Here is a 6,574-nt window from a genome sequence, read left to right as displayed (position 1 = left end):
AGAGAGAGAGAGAGAGAGAGAGAGAGAGAGAGAGAGAGAGTGTATGTGTATGTTTTTACATTTCTAGGAAGTATAGCTTTACAAGTAAATATAATATTTCAAATAGGCAACCATGTATTTATGATCTAAGTTTGTGTCTCCTGATAACCCAATGGTAGGCATGTATTCAAAAACTAGTAATAGGCATCACATAACCATATAAATGATTTCTTCTACTCATTGGCTATATTTGAGACCAGACTTTCTCTTAATGGTAACAGCTTACATTGATTTAATTTTTTTCTCTTTATAGTTAAAATCATGAAAATATTTTTGATTTGGTACATATAATTTTTAATGTTGATGTTTCCTTTCTGACATATTCTAGGTTTCTGCTTAGAGAAAAAAACAAATATGCCATTATATATTGAGGCCATTAGTCCTACTTCTTAAGCTATGTAGGTTTTCTGGGAATACTTCTAAAGAGAGGTTTTACATAATTTCAAGTGGCTTATAACTTTTTCAAGTTAAACTTGAAAACATATTGTAGTATTGCCAAGTAATAGTGATATAAAGGCTTAGAGAATCACAGAATTGGAAAGGATTTTGAGATTATTTTTTCCCACCCACATTTTGCATATCAGGAAACTGAAGCACAGAGAGATGAAGTAACTGACTCTATTCATATATGACATGGATACAGGGACTTTGAGTGGAACCTAGATCCTTTGACTCCAGTGTACTTTTTTATAACCACTCTATCTTCTTGAATCTAAACCAAAGTCTTTGTACCATGTGAAAATCAATAGTGGGCATTAATAGATATTTTTTTCTATCCTCATAAAGATTTTATCCAGACAACTAAGATTTAATATCTGTTTTATTAAATAGAAATGAGACATATGTCTTTAAACTATACCTTAAGTTTCTGTCCCGTCTATTATAAAAACAATATACAAGATTGGACAGTTAAGTTCACAAATTCATCCTGGAAAAAGTGCTACATACCTCATTTCTGAATATCACTATGGTCACCTTTGAAGTACTCCCTTGGGAAGCTATGCATTGATACCAGCACCTAGTCCACCCTTCAAAGCAATTTTGGAACTTTTTCTGGAATGGCCATCAGAGCTGTCGTTGTATTACCCTCGATGTCCTAAATGTCATCCAAATGTCTTCCTTTCAATATTTCCTTTATCTTCGGGTAAAGAAAGAATCATTGGGGACCAGATCAGGTGAGTAGGAGGGTGTTCTAATACAGTTATTTGTTTACTGGCCAAAAACTCCCTCACAGACAGTGCCATGTGAGCTGGTGCATTGTTGTGATGCAAAAGCCATGAATTGCTGATGGAAAGTTCAGGTCGTCTCACTTTTTAACACAGTCTTTTCAGCACTTCCAAATAGTAAACCTGGTTAACTGTTTGTCCAGTTGGTACAAATTCATAATGAATAATCCCTCTGATATCAAAAAAGGTTAGCAACATGACTGCCAAAAGTTCGTGAACTTAATTGACAGAACTTAATATTGTCCTCTCTTTTAGGCTCAATCTCTCTGCATTTTCTATCTGGTAAAATCTTCTATGAGATTCATCTCAAATGCTGTATTCTCCATAAAACATTCTCTAGGGGTTTTGGTGACTTTCTCATAAATACTTTTGGGTTATATACCATATATGTGGCATATAAATACATTGCATTGTAATCATTTATATATAAAATTTTCCAGCAAAATATTTTTAAAATCAGGGAAGCTGAAATCTTATTCATCTTTAAGCATCTACTGTTAACAGATAATACATACTCAATGTGCACTTATTGAAAGACAAATGAAGGTGATTTAGGGGAGATACTTCTATGAAGAATCCTGGAAGGAGTACTTATAGCTGATTCATAAGTCCATGATACCCAACATACACTCAAGTGTAAGAGGAAAGTATGTACTAAGTTTGACAAACTCCAAATTTGGGTTAATTAGCCAGAATACTGGTTTATTTTTCATTATTTGCAATTTGTATTTCACTAAGGAGTGTTGCAGATGGATTTTTATTGTTCCCTCATTCCCTTTCATCCTGAGGAATTCTCTAAGGACACTTTCATGTATATTTGAAGGTAGTGACCTTGTATTCACAGAAAAACAACTCCTTTTTGGGGGGTTGTTTGTCAATATGTGCAGGAACAATTTGGGGACCAACTCTTTATTTGGGGCCTTTTACTCCTGCTTGTCACCCATAATATTATCTCAAGTGGCTCTTTGGCTTCAGTGGGCTTTAATTAAGAACCTTACTGGAATATCTGTAGCTTAAAAAAAAAAAGAAAAGGAAAGAAAAAAAGAAAAGCTTGCCAACAGTGTCACGAAGCCTGGCTTTCGAAGGCAGCTTGAACCAGCCTGATTTGAAGGACTGCTTGTAATCTGGTCCTGGTCTATCTACTTTGTGCCAGTTCCCATTCCAGGTGCTGAAGGCAGAATTAAGAGAAAAGGAAAGATACATTTCTTCACTCATGGTGTTTACAATCTAGAATGGCACGCAGATAAAAGACTCGTTACAGTGTGAGTAGTGAGTGCTATCATGAGAAAGGCACAGGGCACTATGGCTTCACAGAAATGGGAACCTATCCCAACTTAGCTTGCAGGGGCAAGAACTGAATTAAAACCCAGCAATAAAAAAGTACAATGATAAAAGTGAATAATTTTTTAAAAAGAATGATTAATACACCTAGCTAGAGCAGCATTGAGAATAATTTATTTTATAAATTCTCATTTTATTCTCAATAAAGATGGTTGAGGCAAGGTATGAAATTTAACTAGTATTCAGCATGACCAGAGCCACTTAGTGAACACCCGTAACATATTGGCCAATGAAAAACCAGGCAAGAATTGTTGGTCAGTGTCTTTAAAAAGTCCACTTCCAGGTGTCTTTGGTAGTTTGCACCACCCTTTGATCCTAAACATTTTTAAAAACAGGTGAGGTGCAATGGTGTCAGCTTAGATAAGATACGTGTCCACAAATACCGTAACTTGACTGCGACAAATGTGGACCTATTGTCAGAAATAATTGTGCCTGGCAGCTTGTATGCTGCAAAAAAACTGGCATGGAGTCACATTGTCACCACAGAGGTTTGAGGTCAAAGCAAAAGCACTTAAAGTCATTTTGAGAAGCAGAATACTGAAGGAAAAAGTTTTTATCTCATAATGTAAAATCAATGTAGAATTCTGATCCAACATTTTTTGGGGGTTTTCCCACGGGAAAATTAGGTGTCTTAGGTAGTGTATGCCAAGCAGGCTGGCATGTGGTGTGCACTAACTTCCATTAGATTTTTCAATATCAGAATCAATTTGAGGCCATCAGATAGAGCTTCTAGCCAAGGCTTTGAAGCAGACAATTCCCAGATGTGCTGTGTGTAATGAAACCAAGATAAAGTCTTCTGGAATAATAATGTAACTTTTTTTGTCTACAAAATGCATTCCTTATGGTAAAAAAAAAGAAAGAGAAAAAAGGAAAAGAAAACAATTCATGTTGATGTTTTGAGATTGGCTTCAAAATTTTAGTCAGTTTTTCTGATAGTCTTCTCCACATCCACTTTATAACAAGGGACTATCTGGGTTCATTTTAATTTAATCATTTTATTTCATCATGCTGAAAATAAGAATTCAAGGAAGGCTTCTCTTGTCTAATCACCCAATGGTTGTGGCAACATATTTTGACATGTGTTGATAGTGTTTTCTAAACTCTAGTTGACGGCACGATGTGTTGAGAACCTCAGATATTGTGCAAATTCATCCAATACAAGTATGTTAATCTCAGAGTTCCTAATATGAGATATTGATAGCTCCAAATTTGGCAGGAACATAACTCAAATTTTGATTTGCTTTAAAATAGAAAGTATGTACTCTGAAACTATGAATTTCAGGGAACAACTGTAGTTGGTGTCAATCTTTTCGATACAGCAGCCCACAGCCCGTATTGTTTAAAGAAAGGAGGAAAATTATTCTGTATTTGTAGATTATGGATTTTCTACCTGATATATCTAAGAAATTAAGTTAGATTAGATTAAATTAGGTATTAGAATATTAGATTGAAAAATTAGTAGGACCAGAAAGACAGTATAGTATACTAACCAGAAAAAATAAAAAGTAAGTGTACAAAAACAATTACTTTCTATTTGTTTTCAAACTGATTATTGTTAGTAAAACAGAAAAAAAGACTTATAAACTAGTAAAACAAGAAAAGTCTTGCAAATTATGAATTACCTTTGACTAAGCTTAAGCAATGTGCATGACTAATAGCAAGAAAATGGAAACAAAAGTGGCAGTGATAACAATAAAATTGCTACTGAGGAACAGAATGGAGAGAAAGAGTAGGTTTCTGGATTGGAAGATTTAACAGCCTAAATTAACCTGTGTATAAATTCAATGCAACATGATTGAAACCTCATCAGGAATTTTTGTGTTTAATTCTGTGCTTTAATGACATTTTTCATCTTAAGCATTCTATTATGTAAATCTTCAAACATATATAAAAGTAGAGAGAATAATGTCATGAACCTTCTTGTACTCATCACCCAGGTTCCTTATCACTAATTATTAGCATATGACCAAACTTTATTTATTTATACACCCTCACTTACCACTCCACCCTCATGGATTGTTTTGAAGCAAATCTCAGACATCATATAATTCACCTGTAATTAATTCTTAAAGATAAGAATGCTTAAGAGAGAGAGAGAGAGAGAGAGAGAGAGAGAGAGAGAGAGAGAGAGAGAGAGAGAAGAGAAAGAGAGAGAGTTTTCTATGATAATATTATCTCATTTTTCTTTTCTTCTTTTTGCTATTTTATTATGAAAATGTTCAGATATACAGAAAAATTCAAACTTTTAAAATGGACACTTTTATATTCACCACCTGGATTTTACAAAAAAATATTTACCATAATCATTTTATCATCCATTCATCAATCTTTTTTCTTTTTTGATACATTTCAATACTTTGCCAGTATTAGGTTCCTACTAAACACTTTAGCATATATATCACTAACTGCAGCTGAATATTTGTTTACAGAGTTTTTTGCTTTATATACAATGAAGTTCACAAATTTCAAACGTGCATTGCTGAATTTTGCAACTCAAACCCCTACCAAGGTGTAAAATATTATTGTTTAAAAATTTCTTTTGACCCCTATTTCCTATAAGTTGTATTTAGACATAGAGTTTTCATCAGATCCAGATTTGTGGTTGTGGCAAGAATACTTCATTTAAGATGCTGGGTCCCTCCCATTGCATCACATTGGGAAGCCCATAATATCTAATGTCTTTCTAATATGGTGTTAAGATCGATCAATAGGTCTATGTGCAATTAGCTCTATTCATCCATTATAAATTTCCCCATCAATTTTTCCTCTAAAGGTTTAGCTGTCACAGATGATTATTACATAGATCTATTTGTTTAATAGGTATTGTAAAATAGTAAGAATCTAATTCTATCATTCCCTTTTCATTTATTAGCTTGAATTCTTCTACATAAATATAACCTTACCGCGTCAGGCATTTATCTTGAGGTACAGTTTATACAGGAGAGGAAGAAAAAAATGCCTGATTCTCCCTCTTTTATTATAAGTTTTCAGAATAATAGGTAGGTTCTCTAAAATTTTCTACAGATGACTATTGAGTTGTTTTTATATAACATAACCTCACCAATCTTATCATATCTTATATTTTCCCATCCATCACAGTTATTGTTCTTTATGATGTTGAATTAATCTTTGCCAGTAAGAATCCCTTTAGTTTTGCTCCCATGTCCTTTGGAAATGATCCCAGCAGTCACTGATACACATAGAACCTCACACTGGTAGAAGCAGTCTCAGGCTCCTCTCTTAGATTTTCTGCCCAGACCAGGAAACAGCAATATCTCTAAGGCGTCTTGGGTGTTTTTGTTTGTTTGTTTGTTCATTCATTTGTTTCACTGTTTCTAGGCATTTTCTGTAGAGAGATTTTAAAAGAGAAATATTGTATATGTTTATATTGACATTTCCATACTTTCCATTTTTCCAATTCAAATTTATAGGTTTTATTTGTAATTCTATTTATTTCATATGTTTATCACTTTTCCCGTAAACTGAAAAATTTTAATTCCATAAGATTGTATATATACAATAGTTTAAGAATAAGAATAAATTTAGAGTAACAACAGTAATTTTATTAATGATATGATTGATAAACACAATTTAAGATTTCAGTTCTTATTGTCCTACCAGAAACATACAATCAAGTGATTGGTTTATGCCACTTAAAATAATTTGTGTGTGGTTAAGCTATCAAATTCATACACAGTTATGTTCCCTGGTTTCATTTTGCTTTTACTTTTCATGGGTTAATTTTTAGTTTGAATTAATTTTGTGTAATAATTACTTAAAACATTATTATATGTCCAAAGTCAAAACCTCAAAGTAAAACACATTTGGAAAACTCTAGCTTGTCTACTTGTCCCTTTTTCTTGGATGTCATCATAGTTATTAGTTTTTGGTTTATCTTTCCTGTTTTTGTTTGTGTTTTTAAGTATATAGATATGTCTCTCTCTCTCTCTCTCTCTCTCTCTCTCTCT

At 33.2% G+C, this 6,574-nt stretch overlaps 1 protein-coding gene across 1 annotated transcript in view; it reads left to right on the top strand.

The window, feature by feature from the left end:
* CTNNA3 (catenin alpha 3) overlaps positions 1 to 6,574 on the top strand; it is a 772,514-nt gene that overhangs the window by 631,620 nt on the left and 134,320 nt on the right. The gene's annotated exons all lie outside the window — the stretch shown is intronic.

The sequence above is a fragment of the Hipposideros armiger genome, unplaced genomic scaffold (genome assembly GCF_001890085.2).
Source record: "Hipposideros armiger isolate ML-2016 unplaced genomic scaffold, ASM189008v1 scaffold_15, whole genome shotgun sequence".
In the NCBI taxonomy this organism is placed as follows: Eukaryota; Metazoa; Chordata; class Mammalia; order Chiroptera; family Hipposideridae; genus Hipposideros; species Hipposideros armiger.
This window is presented reverse-complemented; position numbering and strand designations above follow the sequence as displayed.